Source organism: Mobula hypostoma, chromosome 2, assembly GCF_963921235.1.
Source record: "Mobula hypostoma chromosome 2, sMobHyp1.1, whole genome shotgun sequence".
NCBI lineage: Eukaryota > Metazoa > Chordata > Chondrichthyes > Myliobatiformes > Myliobatidae > Mobula > Mobula hypostoma.
In genome coordinates this window covers 153,873,337-153,898,711 of record NC_086098.1, presented here as the reverse complement: position 1 = coordinate 153,898,711, position 25,375 = coordinate 153,873,337, and the positions used below count along the sequence as shown (strand labels likewise).

The 25,375-nt window shown below is 46.0% G+C and overlaps 1 long non-coding RNA gene across 2 annotated transcripts in view; it reads left to right on the top strand.

Moving 5' to 3' along the window:
* The first annotated feature begins 2,019 nt into the window (after positions 1–2,019).
* Positions 2,020–25,375, top strand: part of LOC134359743 (uncharacterized) — a 203,573-nt gene continuing 180,217 nt past the window's right edge. For both annotated transcript variants that reach the window (XR_010021191.1, XR_010021190.1), the window contains exon 1: positions 2,020–2,357. This is a non-coding gene — a long non-coding RNA (uncharacterized LOC134359743). The remainder of the gene's footprint in view (positions 2,358–25,375) is intronic.

The window sequence follows — 25,375 nt, the reverse complement described above, 5'->3', positions numbered from 1 at the left end:
TGATTCAATGTTGTAAAATAATAAAACATGAAAATTTCTGGGGGGGGGGTGGTGAATACTTTTTATAGGCACTGTACATTGCTGAGATGAAACTTTAGTGCTTTGTTTCTCTCTCCTCAGATGTAGCTTGACTTGCTGAGTGTTTCTAACATCTTCTGGTTTTATTTTATTTGCTGAATTATATAATAAAATCTGCAGTTGTTTTTGTTTCAGTAGTTAGTTCCATTTTACTGCCTTTATGTTTAACCTCTCATGGTGCCAGAACACATTCTACACAATCAGGAAAACTTTACTTTCTGTGGAAGCTCAAGAGAGGTTGGACTTTGCACATCTATACTCAGGTCATTCTACAGATTGTGGTAGAGAACATCCTAACAAGCTACATCACTGCATGGTATGGAATCTACTTGGATAGTCAAAAGAGCCCAACACATCACTGGCATCAACCTGCACACCATCAAGGACATATATGCATTCAGATTAAAAGAGTATACATTTCAATTTTACTCAAAAGTACTGAGTGCTAACTTGATGTAAACCTCTTAACTTTACTTACCATATGATTGAGTTGTCTGCAACCAGTTTTATGTGTGTTCTCCTGAAGTTACAAAAGTTACTTTCACAATGTGCACACAGTAGAAAGTAATGCTGTCAGATTCACATTTCAATTTTGCGCAAATGTACTACATGCTAACGTGATGTAACCTTTTACTTTTACTTAGCATATGATTTAGAGTGGACTGCAACCAGTTTTATGTGTGTACGCCTTAAGTTACAATAGATATTTTCACAAAGTGCACACAACAGAAAGTAATGCATTCAGATTAAAAGAGTATACATTTCAATTTTACTCAGAAGTACTGAGTGCTAACTTCATGTAAACTTCTTAACCTTACTTACCATATGATTATGAGTTGTCTGAAACCAGATTTATGTGTGTGCTCCTGAAGTTACAAAAGTTACTTTCACAGAAAGGTGTTGGAAAAGGACCAGTAACATCACTGAGAATCCCACCCACCCTGCCCATGGACTGTTTGACCCATTCCCATCAGGGAAGAGGCTACATGGCAACCACACCAGGACCAGCAGACTCCAAAGCATTTACTTTCCTCAAGCAGTAAGGCTGATCAACACTTCCTCCCAGTAAAACACTCCTCCACACCCCAACTACCACTACTTCATCATTTCCTGTCAGTCACCTTATGTACAGACACTCCTGTGCCTAGCGTCGCTTTATGGACGTATAATCAACCTATGTATATAGGCTCTCGTATGTATTTATATTTGCTGTGTGTTTATTAATATTGTGTTTATTCTTTATCTTATTTTGTTTGTATATGCTGCATCGGATACCGAGTAACAATTTTTGTGTTCTCCTTTACACTTGTGTACTGAAAATTACAGTAAATAATCTTCAAACTCTTCTCCTATACATATTTACCAAATTCTTTATGGCTGAATTTGGATGAAAGCCCCACCCGTTCCGTTGAACCTCATGTCCATAAATTGCCCTGGGAACGGGTGCAGGCCGTGAGATGAGGCGATGAGTGTATCCAGTGAGTTCAGGTGTCGATTAGTAGCAGACAGCCCCTCACCCCGTGCTCTTGTGGAACTGAACCCCTCGCCTGTTTCTCATCGATTCTCTATCGGATGCTATTCCCGATTCTCTGAGAGAGAATTACCTAATCTTTGTGTGAAGGATCGCTACCTGATTGATCTTGGTTTAATGCGGCCACTCACACCTCAGTCTGGTCACCATTTCAAAGCTCTTCCGGGTTCTCCCCACGCTGGTATTTACTGGGAGATACATGTGAGGGGAGGTAAAGACGGGGCAGGAAATATTTTTCTTTGGTGGGAGACGGACGAGCAGTTGAGAGTTGATCCGCGTTAAGCGGCGTGGCTGTGCTTAATGCGCTTGCGTGCTGGCTGAGAGCCGGGGGGGGGGGGAGGCGGGGAGGAGGGGTGCGTTTAAATTCAGATACCAGATAACTGCTGGAGAAGAGAGGTGTGAGCGGGGGAGGGGGAGCAAGGTGGAATAACGAAACAACAATAATAATAATAATGAATACCAGATCCGTCGGGTGGCCCATATTTATCTCCTGAAATATCAGATGGAATTAGCCTAACTGCTCCGCTTCTTCATTAGAATCAAGACCCAAAGCCCATTGAGGCTTTTGGAGCGCGGTGTTCTTGCTACCCGAGTTGGTGAGATTATACGTGGAGTTATGTGCTCGGCCGCCACTCCTCTCCCTGGCCACGTTCGGTAGAGAAGAGGGGAGAGTACCGTGGGAGAAGAGAGCCGAACATCCCGAAGCTGCGGCGACGCCGGGGCTCCTTCCGACTTGGCTCCCGAGCAGGTAGGATAGTCGATTCGCGGTTCGGCTGAGCCGATGTCCGCGTCCGGTCGTGAGGGGCAGCTGTCCCTCGCGAACTGATGGACAACTTCAATTCGCTGGGTGACGACTGTCCCCCTTCCCGCCCCCATTCAGACCACTGTCAATTGCCTGAAATATTTAAATACTTAAATATTCTTTCTCCCTCTTCGGTTGTCTTCAACTCTGAGCTGCTTTTAACTTCGATCCTTGAAAGATTTGCTCTTTATTTACAGCAGCGTCCTTTCCGATGGAAACTCCGCCTGTTTCTTGGTTGCTCCTGCGGGATATACTGAATGGGTTCTGCCGTTAGAATGGACGGCGTGGCTCAGTCCCCGGCCGAGGGGTTAGGGTGGGAGGTCGAATGGAGAGAGGGTAAAAATAAACCATAGGTTGTTTGGGGGGCGAGGGACTGAATGCGGCGGTGAAGGAGGAACGGAGAGGGAGATAATTGGGGGAAAGGCTGTAGACGTGGGAGAGGGAGTTGTATGATGGAGTGGTGCCGGTCCTAAAGCGAGGTGTGTGGGATGAGTTCAGTTGTAGCAAACATTCCGTCTTGTCCAAACAGGCGAGGAAAACGTTTGACTTTTCCAGCTAATTGTAAATAAATATTCATTTTTAAGGTGCAGGAGCCTTGTTATAATTAAACAATACGCTGGGATGGAACAGCGCGTAAAATAGGCTGTCTGTCAATTAATCTGTCATTACAGAGGGCCGTAGAGTCCGATGAAAAACTTGAAACAAATGAGAAATCAGACTGTTCCTCGCTGACACTTTTTGACATCTGCATTGACAAACACTTCATACTCTGACTTTTATACATTCAGTGATTATAAAGTGGCGCGCACACACACACACACACTATTACAGCTCTGTGCTGTGTCGGGGATTTTTTTCTCAATGCCACAGAGAGAGAGAATCACCGCTGCACCTTGTACCTTGCGAAAGGAGCTGCTTGTAATAATGAATGGTGTCGCTTTTTCTCGCAAATAACGCTCAAGGCGAACTGCACTCTCTCCTAATAGCACATGAAATGCAACATTTTAAACCGAGGGGACGGTTTAATTTCACAGCGAACTGGAGACTACGTGCCTTTGATCGGAATCTCCCCGCAGTTTCTTTTGTAGACGTGCTACTGGGGACTGGTAATTAAATGGTTGTTATTTCCTACAGCGCAATTAACAAAACTTGTAATCAGGAGGGCGGAATTATTTGAAAGAGTTAAATATTGCAATTCCCGGCTGGGACGCGGGTTTGATCATCTCATTGAGGGCAGTGTATCGTTTACAGCAGTTGACGGCGGGGTTCACTCTGGTCCGGAGAATGCAGTTCCCCAATACAACAGAGCTGTGATGAGGCGGTTTCAGAGAGAGCGGGCTGGACTTGAGAAACGCTTCTCTGCCTTTCGCTCAGAAGTGACACAACGCCGATGGAGGAATTAGTACCGCGGGATGTTTGCTGATCATTTTAGAGAGAGTTCAAGGGCTCGATTTACCACCCCTCCCTCTGGAGGTAGATTCTTCGACGGCGTTGCTCTCCCCCTCCAGAGGGTCAGCCTGAATGTATTTCAGTTTCTGGAGCGGGACCTAAACTCGCAGGGTTTGAAGGCAATCGTGCTGAACGCCGCAGTCTCGCAGCCGTCCCCAGAGCAATCCACTTCAGCCCACGTCCTTAACTCTTCCCCTGCCGCCCTGCAAATACTGTAGGTGTTTTCTTTTAGTTATTCCTGTTCCCTCTGTGAAAGTTGGATAGAAAGTGCGTCCGCTGCCCCTTCCGTTTACAACATGAAACTTAATGCTAGAACAGTTTCAGTAAAGGACGGCATACCACCCGTGGACAGTTAAAAACAGTTCTGCTCTATTCAGACCCCTTTGGTCGGAGTGGAGGTTTTGCTTTGTTTAGAGTTCAAGGTCAATGGCTGAACTCCCGCGATTCCGCGTGGTCCCGAGAAGATGCTGTTGAAACAGTCTGTCTAGAGCAGACGGTGTTGGTCACCCAGAGTAGACCAGTACATTCGCTTCCCAACAGGGCTTTTGTTTTTCCAATGATCTCCGTCACTTCAACAGGCTCTTTATTTATAAATTAGAATTGAATTCCCTTTTACAATGTGTTGGGGTCAGGATTTGGCGTCATAAAGCACGGAAATAGGCCCTTCGGCCCTTCGTGTCCTTGGTGACCAAGGTATCTGTCTGAGCTCGTCCCACTGCCTGCATTCGACTCATCATCTCTAAACTTAACTATTCTAGTTGTACTTGACTCTGCAGCTTGTTCCATATACCCGCCACTGTGCTTAAAGCGTTACCCCTCGGGTCCCTTGCAATCATTCGCCTCGTACCGTAATGCTACCCGCTCCAGTTTTACACTCCACTCCCTTACCCTGGTGAAAAAGACCACGACTTTTCACCTTATCTGTGCCTCTCATGACTTTAGAAGCTTCCAGAACATCGTGGGGGGGGGGCGGGGGGAACCCAGCCTCATTTCTCAATCCTCCAGTCCCAGTAACATCATCTTGCCGTTGAGCTTACCACGCTGGGTCTCAAGATCTCCACTGTTCCCTCACTGTGTTCAATCTGACAAGATGCAGATCCACCAGGAAGTATTTAGAAACCACAACTAATTACCCCACTGGTGCAACTCCCCCTTCTTTCTCCCATGATCTACTCTCCACTGCTATCAGAGTTTTCTTTCTTCACCCTTTACCTCTTCCACCCATCCCCTCCCAACTTCTTACTTCAACCCCCATCCTACACCCACCCACCCCTCACCTGGCTTCACCCATCACCTGCCAGTTTCTACTCCTTCCCCTCCCCCATCTTTTTATTCTGACTTTTGCCCCCCTCCTTCCAGTCCTGATGAAGAGTCTTGACCTGAAACATTGACTGCCTGTTCCCCTCCATCGGTGCTGCCTGACCTGCTGAGTTCCTCCAGCATTTTAAGGATGTTGCTCTGGATTTCCAGCATCTGCAGAATCTCTTGTGTGTATGATTGCCACACTATGGCTGTCAGCTTTGCCCTGGGTTCCATCCCTCCTCCAGGGGGACTCTTCCCTCACCAGATTCCAGCTTCACAAGCCTGCAAAACCATGGGTGAAGGAGGAGATACTTTGCTCATTGGCCCTGGAGTTTGCAATGTTGGAAAAGAGGCCAACACCTCATCACCTCCTTTTATAAATAATATAATGACTTCGCACTGACAACCCGAGTCCAGGCAACAATGATATATTGCATTTTGGTATGAATCATCCAAGCTTGGCTGTTTCTGAGCAAACATGAAACCATAAGACATAGGAACAGAATTAGACCATTCGGCTCATTGGGTCTGTTCTGTCATTCCACCGTGGCTGATTTATTATCCCTCTCAAACCTGTTCTCCTGTCTTCTCCTTATAACCTTTGATATACTGATTAACTAAGAACCTGTAAACCTGTCCTTTAAATATACCCATGACTTTGCCTCCACAGCCATCTGTGGTAATGAATTCCACAATTCACCACTGTCTGGTGAAAGAAATTCCTCCTTGTCTCTGTCCTAAAGGAAGATGCTAAGACTGTGCCCTCTGGTCCTAATCTCCTCCACCACAGGAAACATCCTCTCCATATTCACTCAATCTAGACTGTTCAACACTGGGAGTAGCACCACACTGTAAGGGTACCCTCACTCACCACCATATGTGGCCTCAGGGTTCATCACATGACTCCTGGCACCCAGCACATCATTGTCTTCTGAAACCTCCCCACCCCAGGTGCAGAGTGGGAAGGCTTATTCTTCTTTTAGGGTGGTACAGTAGTGTAGCAGTCAGTGTAACACAATTCCAGTGCCAGTGCCTCGGGTTCAATTCCCAACGACTACACTGGTTTCCCCCAGCTCCTCTGCTTTCCTTCCATATTCCAAAGATACATGCGTTAGTTGGTCACATCGGTGGGATTGATGGTGCGGGGCCTGAAGGGCTGGAAGGTCCTGTTCCTGTGCTGTATCTCTCTTAAAAAAACGGCAAAGTAAGACTCTTCGCTGCTCGATTTGATTGTTTAATTGATGGTCAAGCCACAATTTCCCCCCAATTGAAGATGGTGTTCAAAGGAGGTGGAAAGTGTTTGATTTTCGATGCATTTTAAAAGAAATGTCCTGAACGTTTTAACAAACCAATGTCTAAACTGTTGTTTTATTGTTGCCATGTGTACCGAGATACAATGGGTGGGAGGAGAGGGAACTTCTGCCTGCCCTACAATGAGGTAGGGAAGAGAAAACATTGCAGAACATTGTGCAGTTACAGAGAAAGTGCAATGCTGGCAGGTCAATGCATAAGGGCCACAGCAAGGTCAATTCTGAAATCAGGAACTAACCTTCGGTGTACGTGGTTACAACTGTTGCAGGGTAACTACTTCATCATTGATAATCATTACCTGAGTGGAACAGGCCAGTTCTCGCCGAGGACAACAATGTTCAGCTTCACAACTGATATGTCTGAGCAAATGTGATGCTATCAAGCTGAATAGTTACAGGAATGGAGGGTCTTCGTCTTTGACCCCACACTGTGAGTGGTTACAGGAATGGAGGGTGTTTGTCTCTGATCCACACAGTGAACGGTTACAGGAAAGGAGGGTGTTTGTGTCTGATCCATACTGTGAATGGTTACGGGAATGGAGTGTGTTTGTCTCTGAACTCACTCTGTGAATGGTTACAGGAATGGAGGGTGTTTGTCTTTGATCCACACTGTGAAGGGTTACAGGAATGGAGGAGTTTGTCTCTGATCCACACTGTGAGTGGTTACAGGAATGGAGGGTGTTTGTCTCTGATCCACACTGTGAATGGTTACAGGAATGGAGGGTGTTTGTCTCTGATCCACACTGTGAATGGTTACAGGAATGGAGGGTGTTTGTCTCTGATCCCACACTGTGAATGGTTACAGGAATGGAGGGTGTTTGTCTCTGATCCACACGGTGAATGGTTACAGGAATGGAGGGTGTTTGTCTCAGATCCACACTGTGAATGATTCCAGGAATTGAGGGTGTTTGTCTCTGAACCCACACTGTGAATGGTTACAGGAATGGAGGGTGTTTGTCTCTGATCCACACTGTGAATGGTTACAGGAATGGAGGGTGTTTGTCTCTGATCCCACACTGTGAATGGTTACAGGAATGGAGGGTGTTTGTCTCTGATCCACACTGTGAATGGTTACAGGAATGGAGGGTGTTTGTCTCTGATCCACACTATGAATGGTTACAGGAATGGAGGGTGTTTGTCTCTGAACCCACACTGTGAATGGTTACAGGAATGGAGGGTGTTTGTCTCTGATCCACACGGTGAATGGTTACAGGAATGGAGGGTGTTTGTCTCAGATCCACACTGTGAATGATTCCAGGAATTGAGGGTGTTTGTCTCTGAACCCACACTGTGAATGGTTACAGGAATGGAGGGTGTTTGTCTCTGATCCACACTGTGAATGGTTACAGGAATGGAGGGTGTTTGTCTCTGAACCCACTCTGTGAATGGTTACAGGAATGGAGGGTGTTTGTCTCTGATCCACACTGTGAATGGTTACAGGAATGGAGGGTGTTTGTCTCTGATCCACACTGTGAATGGTTACAGGAATGGAGGGTGTTTGTCTCTGAACCCACACTGTGAATGGTTACAGGAATGGAGGGTGTTTGTCTCTGATCCACACGGTGAATGGTTACAGGAATGGAGGGTGTTTGTCTCTGATCCACACGGTGAATGGTTACAGGAATGGAGGGTGTTTGTCTCTGAACCCACTCTGTGAATGGTTACAGGAATGGAGTGTGTTTGTCCCTGATCCACACGGTGAATGGTTACAGGAATGGAGGGTGTTTTTCTCTGATCCCACTCTGTGAATCGTTACAGGAATGGAGGGTGTTTGTCTCTGATCCACACTGTGAATGGTTACAGGAATGGAGGGTGTTTGTCTCTGATCCACACTGTGAATGGTTACAGGAATGGAGGGTGTTTGTCTCTGAACAAACTCTGTGAATGGTTACAGGAATGGAGGGTGTTTGTCTCTGATCCACACGGTGAATGGTTACAGGAATTGAGGGTGTTTGTCTTTGATCCACACTGTGAGTGGTTACAGGAATGGAGGGTGTTTGTCTCTGATCCACTCTATGAATGGTTACAGGAATGGAGGGTGTTTGTCTCTGATCCACACGGTGAATGGTTACAGGAATGGAGGGTGTTTGTCTCTGATCCACACTGTGAATGGTTACAGGAATGGAGGGTGTTTGTCTCTGATCCACACTGTGAATGGTTACAGGAATGGAGGGTGTTTGTCTCTGATCCACACTGTGAATGGTTACAGGAATGGAGGGTGTTTGTCTCTGAACCCACTCTGTGAATGGTTACAGGAATGGAGGGTGTTTGTCTCTGATCCACACTGTGAATGGTTACAGGAATGGAGGGTGTTTGTCTCTGATCCACACTGTGAATGGTTACAGGAATGGAGGGTGTTTGTCTCTGACCCCACACTGTGAATGGTTACAGGAATGGAGGGTGTTTGTCTCTGATCCACACGGTGAATGGTTACAGGAATGGAGGGTGTTTGTCTCTGATCCACACTGTGAATGGTTACAGGAATGGAGGGTGTTTGTCTCTGAACCCACTCTGTGAATGGTTACAGGAATGGAGGGTGTTTGTCTCTGATCCACACGGTGAATGGTTACAGGAATGGAGGGTGTTTGTCTCTGATCCACACTGTGAATGGTTACAGGAATGGAGGGTGTTTGTCTCTGAACCCACACTGTGAATGGTTACAGGAATGGAGGGTGTTTGTCTCTGATCCACACTGTGAATGGTTACAGGAATGGAGGGTGTTTGTCTCTGAACCCACTCTGTGAATGGTTACAGGAATGGAGGGTGTTTGTCTCTGATCCACACTGTGAATGGTTACAGGAATGGAGGGTGTTTGTCTCTGATCCACACTGTGAATGGTTACAGGAATGGAGGGTGTTTGTCTCTGAACCACACTGTGAATGGTTACAGGAATGGAGGGTGTTTGTCTCTGATCCACACGGTGAATGGTTACAGGAATGGAGCGTGTTTGTCTCTGATCCACACTGTGAATGGTTACAGGAATGGAGGGTGTTTGTCTCTGAACCCACACTGTGAATGGTTACAGGAATGGAGTGTGTTTGTCTCTGATCCACACTGTGAATGGTTACAGGAATGGAGGGTGTTTTTCTCTGATCCCACTCTGTGAATCGTTACAGGAATGGAGAGTGTTTGTCTCTGATCCACACTGTGAATGGTTACAGGAATGGAGGGTGTTTGTCTCTGATCCACACTGTGAATGGTTACAGGAATGGAGGGTGTTTGTCTCTGAACCCACACTGTGAATGGTTACAGGAATGGAGGGTGTTTGTCTCTGATCCACACGGTGAATGGTTACAGGAATGGAGGGTGTTTGTCTCTGATCCACACTGTGAATGGTTACAGGAATGGAGGGTTTTTGTCTCTGAAACCACTCTGTGAATGGTTACAGGAATGGAGGGTGTTTGTCTCTGATCCACACGGTGAATGGTTACAGGAATGGAGGGTGTTTGTCTCTGAACAAACTCTGTGAATGGTGACAGGAATGGAGGGTGTTTGTCTCTGATCCACACTGTGAATGGTTACAGGAATGGAGGGTGTTTGTCTCTGATCCACACTGTGAATGATTACAGGAATGGAGGGTGTTTGTCTCTGAACCCACTCTGTGAATGGTTACAGGAATGGAGGGTGTTTGTCTCTGATCCACACGGTGAATGGTTACAGGAATGGAGGGTGTTTGTCTATGATCCACTCTGTGAATGGTTACAGGAATGGAGGGTGTTTGTCTCTGATCCCACTCGGTGAATGGTTACAGGAATGGAGGGTGTTTGTCTCTGTTCCACACGGTGAATGGTTACAGGAATGGAGCGTGTTTGTCTCTGATCCACACTGTGAATGGTTACAGGAATGGAGGGTGTTTGTCTCTGAACCCACACTGTGAATGGTTACAGGAATGGAGGGTGTTTGTCTCTGATCCACACGGTGAATGGTTACAGGAATGGAGGGTGTTTGTCTCTGACCCCACACTGTGAATGGTTACAGGAATGGAGGGTGTTTGTCTCTGATCCACACTGTGAATGGTTACAGGAATGGAGGGTGTTTGTCTCTGATCCACACTGTGAATGGTTACAGGAATGGAGGGTGTTTGTCTCTGAACCCACTCTGTGAATGGTTACAGGAATGGAGGGTGTTTGTCTCTGATCCACACGGTGAATGGTTACAGGAATGGAGGGTGTTTGTCTCTGATCCACACTGTGAATGGTTACAGGAATGGAGGGTGTTTTTCTCTGATCCCACTCTGTGAATGGTTACAGGAATGGAGGGTGTTTGTCTCTGATCCACACTGTGAATGATTACAGGAATGGAGGGTGTTTGTCTCTGATCCACTCTGTGAATGGTTACAGGAATGGAGGGTGTTTGTCTCTGATCCACACTGTGAATGGTTACAGGAATGGAGGGTGTTTGTCTCTGATCCACACTGTGAATGGTTACAGGAATGGAGGGTGTTTGTCTCTGATCCACACGGTGAATGGTTACAGGAATGGAGGGTGTTTGTCTCTGATCCACACTGTGAATGGTTACAGGAATGGAGGGTGTTTGTCTCTGAACCCACACTGTGAATGGTTACAGGAATGGAGGGTGTTTGTCTCTGATCCACACGGTGAATGGTTACAGGAATGGAGGGTGTTTGTCTCTGAACCAACGCTGTGAATGGTTACAGGAATGGAGGGTGTTTGTTTCTGATCCACACGGTGAATGCTTACAGGAATGGATGGTGTTTGTCTCTGATCCACACTGTGAATGATTACAGGAATGGAGGGTGTTTGTCTCTGAACCCACTCTGTGAATGGTTACAGGAATGGAGGGTGTTTGTCTCTGATCCACACGGTGAATGGTTACAGGAATGGAGGGTGTTTGTCTCTGACCCCTCACGGTGAATGGTTACAGGAATGGAGGGTGTTTGTCTCTGATCCACACTGTGAATGGTTACAGGAATGGAGAGTGTTTGTCTCTGAACCCACTCTGTGAATGGTTACAGGAATGGAGGGTGTTTGTCTCTGTTCCACACGGTGAATGGTTACAGGAATGGAGGGTGTTTGTCTCTGATCCACACTGTGAATGGTTACAGGAATGGAGGGTGTTTGTCTCTGACCCCTCACGGTGAATGGTTACAGGAATGGAGTGTGTTTGTCTCTGATCCACACTGTGAATGGTTACAGGAATGGAGGGTGTTTTTCTCTGATCCCACTCTGTGAATGGTTACAGGAATGGAGGGTGTTTGTCTTTGATCCACACTGTGAATGGTTACAGGAATGGAGGGTGTTTGTCTCTGATCCACACTATGAATGGTTACAGGAATGGAGGGTGTTTGTCTCTGATCCACACTGTGAATGGTTACAGGAATGGAGGGTGTTTGTCTCTGATCCACACGGTGAATGGTTACAGGAATGGAGGGTGTTTGTCTTTGATCCACACTGTGAATGATTTCAGAAATTTAGGGTGTTTGTCTCTGAACCCACACTGTGAATGGTTACAGGAATGGAGGGTGTTTGTCTCTGATCCACACGGTGAATGGTTACAGGAATGGATGGTGTTTGTCTCTGATCCACACTGTGAATGATTACAGGAATGGAGGGTGTTTGTCTCTGAACCCACTCTGTGAATGGTTACAGGAATGGAGGGTGTTTGTCTCTGATCCACACGGTGAATGGTTACAGGAATGGAGGGTGTTTGTCTCTGATCCACACTGTGAATGATTACAGGAATGGAGCGTGTTTGTTTCTGATCCACACGGTGAATGGTTACAGGAATGGAGGGTGTTTGTCTCTGATCCACACGGTGAATGGTTACAGGAATGGAGGGTGTTTGTCTCTGAACCCACTCTGTGAATGGTTACAGGAATGGAGGGTGTTTGTCTCTGATCCACACGGTGAATGGTTACAGGAATGGAGGGTGTTTGTCTCTGATCCACACTGTGAATGATTACAGGAATGGAGGGTGTTTGTCTCTGAACCCACTCTGTGAATGGTTACAGGAATGGAGGGTGTTTGTCTCTGATCCACACGGTGAATGGTTACAGGAATGGAGGGTGTTTGTCTCTGAACCCACTCTGTGAATGGTTACAGGAATGGAGGGTGTTTGTCTCTGATCCACACTGTGAATGGTTACAGGAATGGAGGGTGTTTGTCTCTGATCCACACTGTGAATGATTACAGGAATGGAGGGTGTTTGTCTCTGAACCCACTCTGTGAATGGTTACAGGAATGGAGGGTGTTTGTCTCTGTTCCACACGGTGAATGGTTACAGGAATGGAGCGTGTTTGTCTCTGATCCACACTGTGAATGGTTACAGGAATGGAGGGTGTTTGTCTCTGATCCCACACTGTGAATGGTTACAGGAATGGAGGGTGTTTGTCTCTGATCCACACTGTGAATGGTTACAGGAATGGAGGGTGTTTGTCTCTGAACCAACTCTGTGAATGGTTACAGGAATGGAGGGTGTTTGTCTCTGATCCACACTGTGAATGGTTACAGGAATGGAGGGTGTTTGTGTCTGATCCATACTGTGAATGGTTACAGGAATGGAGGGTGTTTGTCTCTGATCCACACCGTGAGTGGTTACAGGAATGGAGGGTGTTTGTCTCTGATCCACACGGTGAATGGTTACAGGAATGGAGGGTGTTTGTCTCTGATCCACACTGTGAATGGTTACAGGAATGGAGGGTGTTTGTCTCTGAACCCACACTGTGAATGGTTACAGGAATGGAGGGTGTTTGTCTCTGATCCACACTGTGAATGGTTACAGGAATGGAGGGTGTTTGTCTCTGATCCACACGGTGAATGGTTACAGGAATGGAGGGTGTTTGTCTCTGATCCACACGGTGAATGGTTACAGGAATGGAGGGTGTTTGTCTCTGAACCCACACTGTGAATGGTTACAGGAATGGAGGGTGTTTGTCTCTGATCCACACTGTGAATGGTTACAGGAATGGAGGGTGTTTGTCTCTGAACCCACACTGTGAATGGTTACAGGAATGGAGGGTGTTTGTCTCTGATCCACACGGTGAATGGTTACAGGAATGGATGGTGTTTGTCTCTGATCCACACTGTGAATGATTACAGGAATGGAGGGTGTTTGTCTGTGAACCCACTCTGTGAATGGTTACAGGAATGGAGTGTGTTTGTCCCTGATCCACACGGTGAATGGTTACAGGAATGGAGGGTGTTTTTCTCTGATCCCACTCTGTGAATTGTTACAGGAATGGAGGGTGTTTGTCTCTGATCCACACTGTGAATGGTTACAGGAATGGAGGGTGTTTGTCTCTGATCCACACTGTGAATGATTACAGGAATGGAGGGTGTTTGTCTCTGAACCCACTCTGTGAATGGTTACAGGAATGGAGGGTGTTTGTCTCTGATCCACACGGTGAATGGTTACAGGAATGGAGCTTGTTTGTCTCTGATCCACACTGTGAATGGTTACAGGAATGGAGGGTGTTTGTCTCTGATCCACACTGTGAATGGTTACAGGAATGGAGGGTGTTTGTCTCTGATCCACACTGTGAATGGTTACAGGAATGGAGGGTGTTTGTCTCTGAACCCACTCTGTGAATGGTTACAGGAATGGAGGGTGTTTGTCTCTGATCCACACTGTGAATGGTTACAGGAATGGAGGGTGTTTGTCTCTGATCCACACTGTGAATGGTTACAGGAATGGAGGGTGTTTGTCTCTGACCCCACACTGTGAGTGGTTACAGGAATGGAGGGTGTTTGTCTCTGATCCACACGGTGAATGGTTACAGGAATGGAGGGTGTTTGTCTCTGATCCACACTGTGAATGATTACAGGAATGGAGGGTGTTTGTCTCTGAACCCACTCTGTGAATGGTTACAGGAATGGAGGGTGTTTGTCTCTGATCCACACGGTGAATGGTTACAGGAATGGAGGGTGTTTGTCTCTGATCCACACTGTGAATGATTACAGGAATGGAGGGTGTTTGTCTCTGAACCCACACTGTGAATGGTTACAGGAATGAAGGGTGTTTGTCTTTGATCCACACTGTGAATGATTTCAGAAATGGAGGGTGTTTGTCTCTGAACCCACACTGTGAATGGTTACAGGAATGGAGGGTGTTTGTCTCTGATCCACACGGTGAATGGTTACAGGAATGGAGGGTGTTTGTCTCTGAACCCACTCTGTGAATGGTTACAGGAATGGAGGGTGTTTGTCTCTGATCCACACTGTGAATGGTTACAGGAATGGAGGGTGTTTGTCTCTGATCCACACTGTGAATGGTTACAGGAATGGAGGGTGTTTGTCTCTGATCCACACTGTGAATGGTTACAGGAATGGAGGGTGTTTGTCTCTGAACCCACACTGTGAATGGTTACAGGAATGGAGGGTGTTTGTCTCTGATCCACACTGTGAATGGTTACAGGAATGGAGGGTGTTTGTCTCTGAATGCACACTGTGAATGGTTACAGGAATGGAGGGTGTTTGTCTCTGATCCACACGGTGAATGGTTACAGGAATGGAGGGTGTTTGTCTCTGATCCACACTGTGAATGGTTACAGGAATGGAGGGTGTTTGTCTCTGATCCACACTGTGAATGATTACAGGAATGGAGGGTTTTTGTCTCTGAACCCACTCTGTGAATGGTTACAGGAATGGAGGGTGTTTGTCTCTGATCCACACTGTGAATGGTTACAGGAATGGAGGGTGTTTGTCTCTGAACCCACTCTGTGAATGGTTACAGGAATGGAGGGTGTTTGTCTCTGATCCACACGGTGAATGGTTACAGGAATGGAGGGTGTTTGTCTCTGATCCACACGGTGAATGGTTACAGGAATGGAGGGTGTTTGTCTCTGATCCACACTGTGAATGATTACAGGAATGGAGGTTGTTTGTTTCTGATCCACACGGTGAATGCTTACAGGAATGGATGGTGTTTGTCTCTGATCCACACTGTGAATGATTACAGGAATGGAGGGTGTTTGTCTCTGAACCCACACTGTGAATGGTTACAGGAATGGAGGGTGTTTGTCTCTGATCCACACGGTGAATGGTTACAGGAATGGAGGGTGTTTGTCTCTGATCCACACACTGAATGGTTACAGGAATGGAGGGTGTTTGTCTCTGATCCCACTCTGTGAATGGTTACAGGAATGGAGTGTGTTTGTCCCTGATCCACACGGTGAATGGTTACAGGAATGGAGGGTGTTTTTCTCTGATCCCACTCTGTGAATCGTTACAGGAATGGAGAGTGTTTGTCTCTGATCCACACTGTGAATGGTTACAGGAATGGAGGGTGTTTTTCTCTGATCCACACTGTGAATGATTACAGGAATGGAGGGTGTTTGTCTCTGAACCCACTCTGTGAATGGTTACAGGAATGGAGGGTGTTTGTCTCTGATCCACACGGTGAATGGTTACAGGAATGGAGGGTGTTTGTCTCTGATCCACACTGTGAATGATTACAGGAATGGAGGGTGTTTGTCTCTGATCCCACTCTGTGAATGGTTACAGGAATGGAGGGTGTTTGTCTCTGATCCACACTGTGAATGGTTACAGGAATGGAGGGTGTTTGTCTCTGAACCCACTCTGTGAATGGTTACAGGAATGGAGGGTGTTTGTCTCTGATCCACACTGTGAATGGTTACAGGAATGGAGGGTGTTTGTCTCTGATCCACACTGTGAATGATTACAGGAATGGAGGGTGTTTGTCTCTGATCCCACACTGTGAATGGTTACAGGAATGGAGGGTGTTTGTCTCTGATCCACACGGTGAATGGTTACAGGAATGGATGGTGTTTGTCTCTGATCCACACTGTGAATGATTACAGGAATGGAGGGTGTTTGTCTGCGAACCCACTCTGTGAATGGTTACAGGAATGGAGGGTGTTTGTCTCTGTTCCACACGGTGAATGGTTACAGGAATGGAGCGTGTTTGTCTCTGATCCACACTGTGAATGGTTACAGGAATGGAGGGTGTTTGTCTCTGAACCCACTCTGTGAATGGTTACAGGAATGGAGGGTGTTTGTCTTTGATCCACACTGTGAATGATTTCAGGAATGGAGGGTGTTTGTCTCTGAACCCACACTGTGAATGGTTACAGGAATGGAGGGTGTTTGTCTCTGATCCACACTGTGAATGATTACAGGAATGGAGGGTTTTTGTCTCTGAACCAACTCTGTGAATGGTTACAGGAATGGAGGGCGTTTGTCTCTGATCCACACTGTGAATGGTTACAGGAATGGAGGGTGTTTGTCTCTGATCCACACTGTGAATGGTTACAGGAATGGAGGGTGTTTGTCTCTGATCCACACTGTGAATGGTTACAGGAATGGAGGGTGTTTGTCTCTGCACCCACACCGTGAATGGTTACAGGAATGGATGGTGTTTGTCTCTGATCCACACTGTGAATGATTACAGGAATGGAGGGTGTTTGTCTCTGAACCCACACTGTGAATGGTTACAGGAATGGAGGGTGTTTGTCTCTGATCCACACGGTGAATGGTTACAGGAATGGAGGGTGTTTGTCTCTGATCCACACTGTGAATGATTACAGGAATGGAGGGTGTTTGTCTCTGAACCCACTCTGTGAATGGTTACAGGAATGGAGGGTGTTTGTCTCTGATCCACACGGTGAATGGTTACAGGAATGGAGGGTGTTTGTCTCTGAACCCACTCTGTGAATGGTTACAGGAATGGAGGGTGTTTGTCTCTGATCCACACGGTGAATGGTTACAGGAATGGAGGGTGTTTGTCTCTGATCCACACTGTGAATGATTACAGGAATGGAGGGTGTTTGTCTCTGAACCCACTCTGTGAATGGTTACAGGAATGGAGGGTGTTTGTCTCTGATCCACACGGTGAATGGTTACAGGAATGGAGGGTGTTTGTCTCTGATCCACACTGTGAATGATTACAGGAATGGAGGGTGTTTGTCTCTGATCCACACGGTGAATGGTTACAGGAATGGAGGGTGTTTGTCTCTGATCCACACTGCGAATGGTTACAGGAATGGAGGGTGTTTGTCTCTGAACCCACTCTGTGAATGGTTACAGGAATGGAGGGTGTTTGTCTTTGATCCACACTGTGAGTGGTTACAGGAATGGAGGGTGTTTGTCTCTGATCCACACGGTGAATGGTTACAGGAATGGAGGGTGTTTGTCTCTGATCCCACACTGTGAATGGTTACAGGAATGGAGGGTGTTTGTCTCTGATCCACACGGTGAATGGTTACAGGAATGGAGGGTGTTTGTCTCTGATCCACACTGTGAATGATTACAGGAATGGAGGGTGTTTGTCTCTGAACCCACTCTGTGAATGGTTACAGGAATGGAGGGTGTTTGTCTCTGATCCACACGGTGAATGGTTACAGGAATGGAGGGTGTTTGTCTTTGATCCACACTGTGAATGATTACAGGAATGGAGGGTGTTTGTCTCTGTACCCACACTGTGAATTGTTACAGGATTGAAGGGTGTTTGTCTTTGATCCACACTGTGAATGATTGCAGGAATGGAGGGTGTTTGTCTCTGAACCCACACTGTGAATGGTTACAGGAATGGAGGGTGTTTGTCTCTGATCCACACGGTGAATGGTTACAGGAATGGAGGGTGTTTGTCTCTGAACCCACTCTGTGAATGGTTACAGGAATGGAGGTGTTTGTCTCTGATTCCACACTGTGAATGGTTACAGGAATGGAGGGTGTTTGTCTCTGATCCACACTGTGAATGGTTACAGGAATGGAGGGTGTTTGTCTCTGATCTCTCACGGTGAATGGTTACAGGAATGGAGGGTGTTTGTCTCTGACCCCTCACGGTGAATGGTTACAGGAATGGAGCTTGTTTGTCTCTGATCCACACTGTGAATGGTTACAGGAATGGAGGGTGTTTGTCTCTGAACCCACACTGTGAATGGTTACAGGAATGGAGGGTGTTTGTCTCTGATCCACACGGTGAATGGTTACAGGAATGGAGGGTGTTTGTCTCTGATCCACACTGTGAATGGTTACAGGAATGGAGGGTGTTTGTCTCTGATCCACACTGTGAATGATTACAGGAATGGAGGGTGTTTGTCTCTGAACCCACTCTGTGAATGGTTACAGGAATGGAGGGTGTTTGTCTCTGATCCACACTGTGAATGGTTACAGGAATGGAGGGTGTTTGTCTCTGAACCCACTCTGTGAATGGTTACAGGAATGGAGGGTGTTTGTCTCTGATCCACACGGTGAATGGTTACAGGAATGGAGGGTGTTTGTCTCTGATCCACACGGTGAATGGTTACAGGAATGGAGGGTGTTTGTCTCTGATCCACACTGTGAATGATTACAGGAATGGAGGGTGTTTGTCTCTGAACCCACACTGTGAATGGTTACAGGAATGGAGGGTGTTTGTCTCTGATCCACACTGTGAATGATTACAGGAATGGAGGGTGTTTGTCTCTGAACCCACTCTGTGAATGGTTACAGGAATGGAGGGTGTTTGTCTCTGATCCACACGGTGAATGGTTACAGGAATGGAGGGTGTTTGTCTCTGATCCACACTGTGAATGGTTACAGGAATGGAGGGTGTTTGTCTCTGAACCCACTCTGTGAATGGTTACAGGAATGGAGGGTGTTTGTCTCTGATCCACACGGTGAATGGTTACAGGAATGGAGGGTGTTTGTCTCTGAACCCACTCTGTGAATGGTTACAGGAATGGAGGGTGTTTGTCTCTGATCCACACTGTGAATGGTTACAGGAATGGAGGGTGTTTGTCTCTGATCCACACTGTGAATGATTACAGGAATGGAGGGTGTTTGTCTCTGAACCCACTCTGTGAATGGTTACAGGAATGGAGGGTGTTTGTCTCTGATCCACACGGTGAATGGTTACAGGAATGGAGGGTGTTTGTCTTTGATCCACACTGTGAATGATTTCAGAAATGGAGGGTGTTTGTCTCTGAACCCACACTGTGAATGGTTACAGGAATGGAGAGTGTTTGTCTCTGATCCACACTGTGAATGGTTACAGGAATGGAGGGTGTTTGTCTCTGAACCCACACTGTGAATGGTTACAGGAATGGAGGGTGTTTGTCTCTGATCCACACTGTGAATGGTTACAGGAATGGAGGGTGTTTGTCTCTGATCCACACTGTGAATGATTACAGAAATGGAGGTTTTTGTCTCTGATCCCACACTGTGAATGGTTACAGGAATGGAGGGTGTTTGTCTCTGTTCCACACGGTGAATGGTTACAGGAATGGAGGGTGTTTGTCTCTGATCCACACTGTGAATGATTACAGGAATGGAGGGTTTTTGTCTCTGAACCCACTCTGTGAATGGTTACAGGAATGGAGGGTGTTTGTCTCTGATCCACACGGTGAATGGTTACAGGAATGGAGGGTGTTTGTCTTTGATCCACACTGTGAATGATTACAGGAATGGAGGGTGTTTGTCTCTGAACCCACACTGTGAATGGTTACAGGAATGAAGGGTGTTTGTCTTTGATCCACACTGTGAATGATTGCAGGAATGGAGGGTGTTTGTCTCTGAACCCACACTGTGAATGGTTACAGGAATGGAAGGTGTTTGTCTCTGATCCACACTGTGAATGATTACAGGAATGGAGGGTGTTTGTCTCTGAACCCACTCTGTGAATGGTTACAGGAATGGAGGGTGTTTGTCTCTGATCCACACTGTGAATGGTTACAGGAATGGAGGGTGTTTGTCTCTGATCCACACTGTGAATGGTTACAGGAATGGAGGGTGTTTGTCTCTGATCCACACTGTGAATGGTTACAGGAATGGAGGGTGTTTGTCTCTGAACCCACACTGTGAATGGTTACAGGAATGGAGGGTGTTTGTCTCTGATCCACACTGTGAATGGTTACAGGAATGGAGGGTGTTTGTCTCTGAACCCACACTGTGAATGGTTACAGGAATGGAGGGTGTTTGTCTCTGATCCACACGGTGAATGGTTACAGGAATGGAGGGTGTTTGTCTCTGATCCACACTGTGAATGGTTACAGGAATGGAGGGTGTTTGTCTCTGATCCACACACTGAATGGTTACAGGAATGGAGGGTGTTTGTCTCTGATCCCACTCTGTGAATGGTTACAGGAATGGAGGGTGTTTGTCTCTGATCCACACTGTGAATGATTACAGGAATGGAGGGTGTTTGTCTCTGAACCCACTCTGTGAATGGTTACAGGAATGGAGGGTGTTTGTCTCTGATCCACACGGTGAATGGTTACAGGAATGGAGGGTGTTTGTCTCTGAACCCACTCTATGATTGGTTACAGGAATGGAGGGTGTTTGTCTCTGATCCACACTGTGAATGGTTACAGGAATGGAGGGTGTTTGTCGCTGATCCACACTGTGAATGATTACAGGAATGGAGGGTTTTTGTCTCTGAACCCACTCTGTGAATGGTTACAGGAATGGAGGGTGTTTGTCTCTAATCCACACGGTGAATGGTTACAGGAATGGAGGATGTTTGTCTTTGATCCACACTGTGAATGATTACAGGAATGGAGGGTGTTTGTCTCTGATCCACACTGTGAATGGTTACAGGAATGGAGGGTGTTTGTCTCTGATCCACACTGTGAATGATTACAGGAATGGAGGGTGTTTGTCTCTGAACCCACTCTGTGAATGATTACAGAAATGGAGGTGTTTGTCTCTGATCCCACACTGTGAATGGTTACAGGAATGGAGGGTGTTTGTCTCTGATCCACACTGTGAATGATTACAGAAATGGAGGTTTTTGTCTCTGATCCCACACTGTGAATGGTTACAGGAATGGAGGGTGTTTGTCTCTGTTCCACACGGTGAATGGTTACAGGAATGGAGGGTGCTTGTCTCTGATCCACACTTTGAATGATTACAGGAATGGAGGGTTTTTGTCTCTGAACCCACTCTGTGAATTGTTACAGGAATGGAGGGTGTTTGTCTCCGATCCACACGGTGTAAGGTTACAGGAATGGAGGGTGTTTGTCTTTGATCCACACTGTGAATGATTACAGGAATGGAGGGTGTTTGTCTCTGAACCCACACTGTGAATGGTTACAGGAATGGAGGGTGTTTGTCTTTGATCCACACTGTGAATGATTACAGGAATGGAGGGTGTTTGTCTCTGAACCCACACTGTGAATGGTTACAGGAATGGAAGGTGTTTGTCTCTGATCCACACTGTGAATGATTACAGGAATGGAGGGTGTTTGTCTCTGAACCCACTCTGTGAATGGTTACAGGAATGGAGGTGTTTGTCTCTGATTCCACACTGTGAATGGTTACAGGAATGGAGGGTGTTTGTCTCTGACCCACACTGTGAATGGTTGCAGGAATGGAGGGTGTTTGTCTCTGATCCACACGGTGAATGGTTACAGGAATGGAGGGTGTTTGTCTCTGAACCCACACTGTGAATGGTTACAGGAATGGAGGGTGTTTGTCTCTGATCCACACTGTGAATGATTACAGGAATGGAGGGTGTTTGTCTCTGAACCCACACTGTGAATGGTTACAGGAATGGAGGGTGTTTGTCTCTGATCCACACTGTGAATGGTTACAGGAATGGAGGGTGTTTGTCTCTGATCCCACACTGTGAATGGTTACAGGAATGGAGGGTGTTTGTCTCTGAACCCACACTGTGAATGGTTACAGGAATGGAGGGTGTTTGTCTCTGATCCACACGGTGAATGGTTACAGGAATGGAGGGAGTTTGTCGCTGACCCCTCACGGTGAATGGTTACAGGAATGGAGGGTGTTTGTCTCCGATCCACACTGTGAATGGTTACAGGAATGGAGGGTGTTTGTCTCTGAACCCACACTGTGAATGGTTACAGGAATGGAGGGTGTTTGTCTCTGATCCACACGGTGAATGGTTACAGGAATGGACGGTGTTTGTCTCTGATCCACACTGTGAATGGTTACAGGAATGGAGGGTGTTTGTCTCTGATCCACACTGTGAATGATTACAGGAATGGAGGGTGTTTGTCTCTGAACCCACTCTGTGAATGGTTACAGGAATGGAGGGTGTTTGTCTCTGATCCACACTGTGAATGGTTACAGGAATGGACGGTGTTTGTCTCTGATCCACACTGTGAGTGGTTAGAGGAATGGAGGGTGTTTGTCTCTGATCCCCACGGTGAATAGTTACAGGAATGGAGGGAGTTTGTCTCTGACCCCTCACGGTGAATGGTTACAGGAACGTAGGGTATTTGTCTTTGATCCACACTGTGAATGATTACAGGAATGGATGGTGTTTGTCTCTGAACCCACTCTGTGAATGATTACAGAAATGGAGGTGTTTGTCTCTGATCCCACACTGTGAATGGTTACAGGAATGGAGTGTGTTTGTCTCTGACCTCTTACGGTGAATAGCTACAGGAATGGAGGGTGTTTGTCTGTGAACCCACACTGTGAATATATTGGCGGGCCACTTAGTAGATAAAACTCTGATTGGGAAGGGTTTTTCATCAAAAACTAATTTCGTGACTTAGAGGAAGCTCAACAGTCTGGACAGATTGTTCACCCTTCAAGCAAAGTAACTGTTTCACAGCTCTAGTGATTCAGATTTTGTCCGGAGCTGGGGTGCTGTCTGACTGGAGTCTGCATGTTCTCCCTGAAACCACAAGGGTTTCTTCCAGACGTTCCACTTCCTTCAGAACCAGAATCAGATTTAATATCACCGATGTATGTGATGAGATTTGTTATTTTGCTGCAGCAGTACAAAATACTAATAACTATAAATTAACTTCGAATAAGTATGGAGGAAAAATGGAGAACTGTGTGTGAGGGGATGGTTAGATTGATCTTACAGAAGATTAAAGGTTTGGCACAACATTCTGGGCTGAAGAACTTCTATTGTGCCGTACTGTGCTATGTTCTATAATATTGGTGGTCACACTACTGAAGGAACCTGGATTCCATTGATGTCTATAATTCGTTTGCACTTCCCTGCCAGTCATTGCTTGTGTGGTGAAATGCTCCTCATACTGTTGGTTCCCGTGCATTGTTTGCCCTTTATGTCATAAACACTGTTCTTGCTGTAAATTAATGTTAGCCATCAAATGAACTGCCTCATCTGAGACTGGATGTGCATCCATGGCAGGTACACTAGACTCAAAAACAGTTACTTTCCCCAAGCAGTAAGGCTGATCAACACCTCAACTCTCTAACTCCACCACTACTTTCTTATTTCAAGTTACCTGATGTACAGCCTCACATCATTTTATGAACATATAGTTAATCTATATATCTAAGGTATCTCATATATTTATTATTGTGTATATTTTTATTATCATTATTTGTTCTTTACCTTTTGTGGGTTTTTTTTGTGCTGCATCTGATCTGGAGTAACAATTATTCTGTTATCCTTACACTTGTGTACAGGAAAGAACATTAAACAATCTTGATACATCCTGAGTGTCTTCTCTGTAATGGTGTCTCACTGGTGTCAAGGTCTTTGGTGTCAGTTACAACAATGTCCAATCAACGTAATAATGGTAATGGTGCTTTGGATCACTTTAAAACCATATATTTATACTGCACATTGAAAGTTGCTTTCCAAGGTGTTCTATTCATCATGCTATCGAGCTAACAAAGGTAGTTGATGACATTGATTTATTGAAAAGGAAGTAGAGAATTTATTTGATGATACATGCAGTTGACATGCATATTGACAATATTATTTAGAGAGCAGCATGTAATCTTGCAAAGTGAAGCAGTCTATTGAGATGAGGTTAATCGCCCCTTCCAGAATCACTGGGTCACCATTGTGAGGGTCCTGTGTCTTGGGCACGTCAGCCTTGCAGATTTTCCTTGTCTTACCCAATCAGGGAAGCAGGAATTTGTAAATTGTACAGTTTTGTTTGTGCTGTGCAGACTCTCAAGTATGAGAAGACGACCTTCAGACCAATTTCTTATTTTCAATTTAACATTCCCATTCCAAAATCTTGTGTCCTGCCTATTCTCACGCCAATCCCAGTAAACTGATCGACACAGTAGCATAGCAGATAGCATATTGCTTTACAGTGCTAATCTTACAATGTTGTCACTAGAAATGTAGACACAATGTTGACAGGTGATGAAACTCTTCTCTGAGTGGAAGGTTTCTGGTTGGAATCTCTTTCAGTTTTGCGTAGATGAGCGAATAAGTGGGTACCCCTGTGAACATTCGGAAATCCCTCAGCACTTTCATGAACTGTTCTGAGTGTTGTCTGTACTTGTGTGTCTGTGATACTGCTGCAAGCAGCTTTTTCCTTTTTTCTGTATCTGCACTGTACTGTGTGCAGGTAATAAATGACGTGTTGCTCTCGTCTGAGTCACGTGGGTTTGGGGTCAAAGGTCACTCTCCGTACAGGTTCTGCATTGTTGGAGGCGTCATTGTCCTGTTCTCTTAGTGGGACATCAGGCACACCAAGACACAGTTTCAGATAAGACCAGGTATGGTGGCCACGTCAGTGTGATACGCGTGGTGTAAATGATATTGGGTGTATACCCCCTTAAGAATTGTGACATGTGACCTGCTGGTCTGTGCATTCGCTCCAGTGAACAACTTTACAGAAATAGTCTATACTTGTACACTAAACCTCAAGGAAAAGCAGCTTTACACAGTGTAAGTTCTTTTTTACATATAAATTCCCTTTGTTGTTTAAATTATTGATTACTCTCCAGACCCTGAGTGGATGAATGAGAGAGGGAGACTGAGAAGTGGTGTCAAACATGCTGATTAATGAAACTTTGAAACTTGGATCCTGTGTCTGAATCTAAATATTGTCCATCAAAGCTGTGTTAATTCTTGTTTTGCCTTCTTCAAACATTGCAGGGAGGAAAAGTCCCTTCATTATCTGACTGTGGCATGTGGTTAAGGTGTTCGACTAGCGATCTGAAGGTCATGAGTTCGAGCCCCAGCCGAGGCTGCGTGTTATGTCCTTGAGCAAGGCACTTAATCACACAGTGCTCTGCGATGACACCAGGT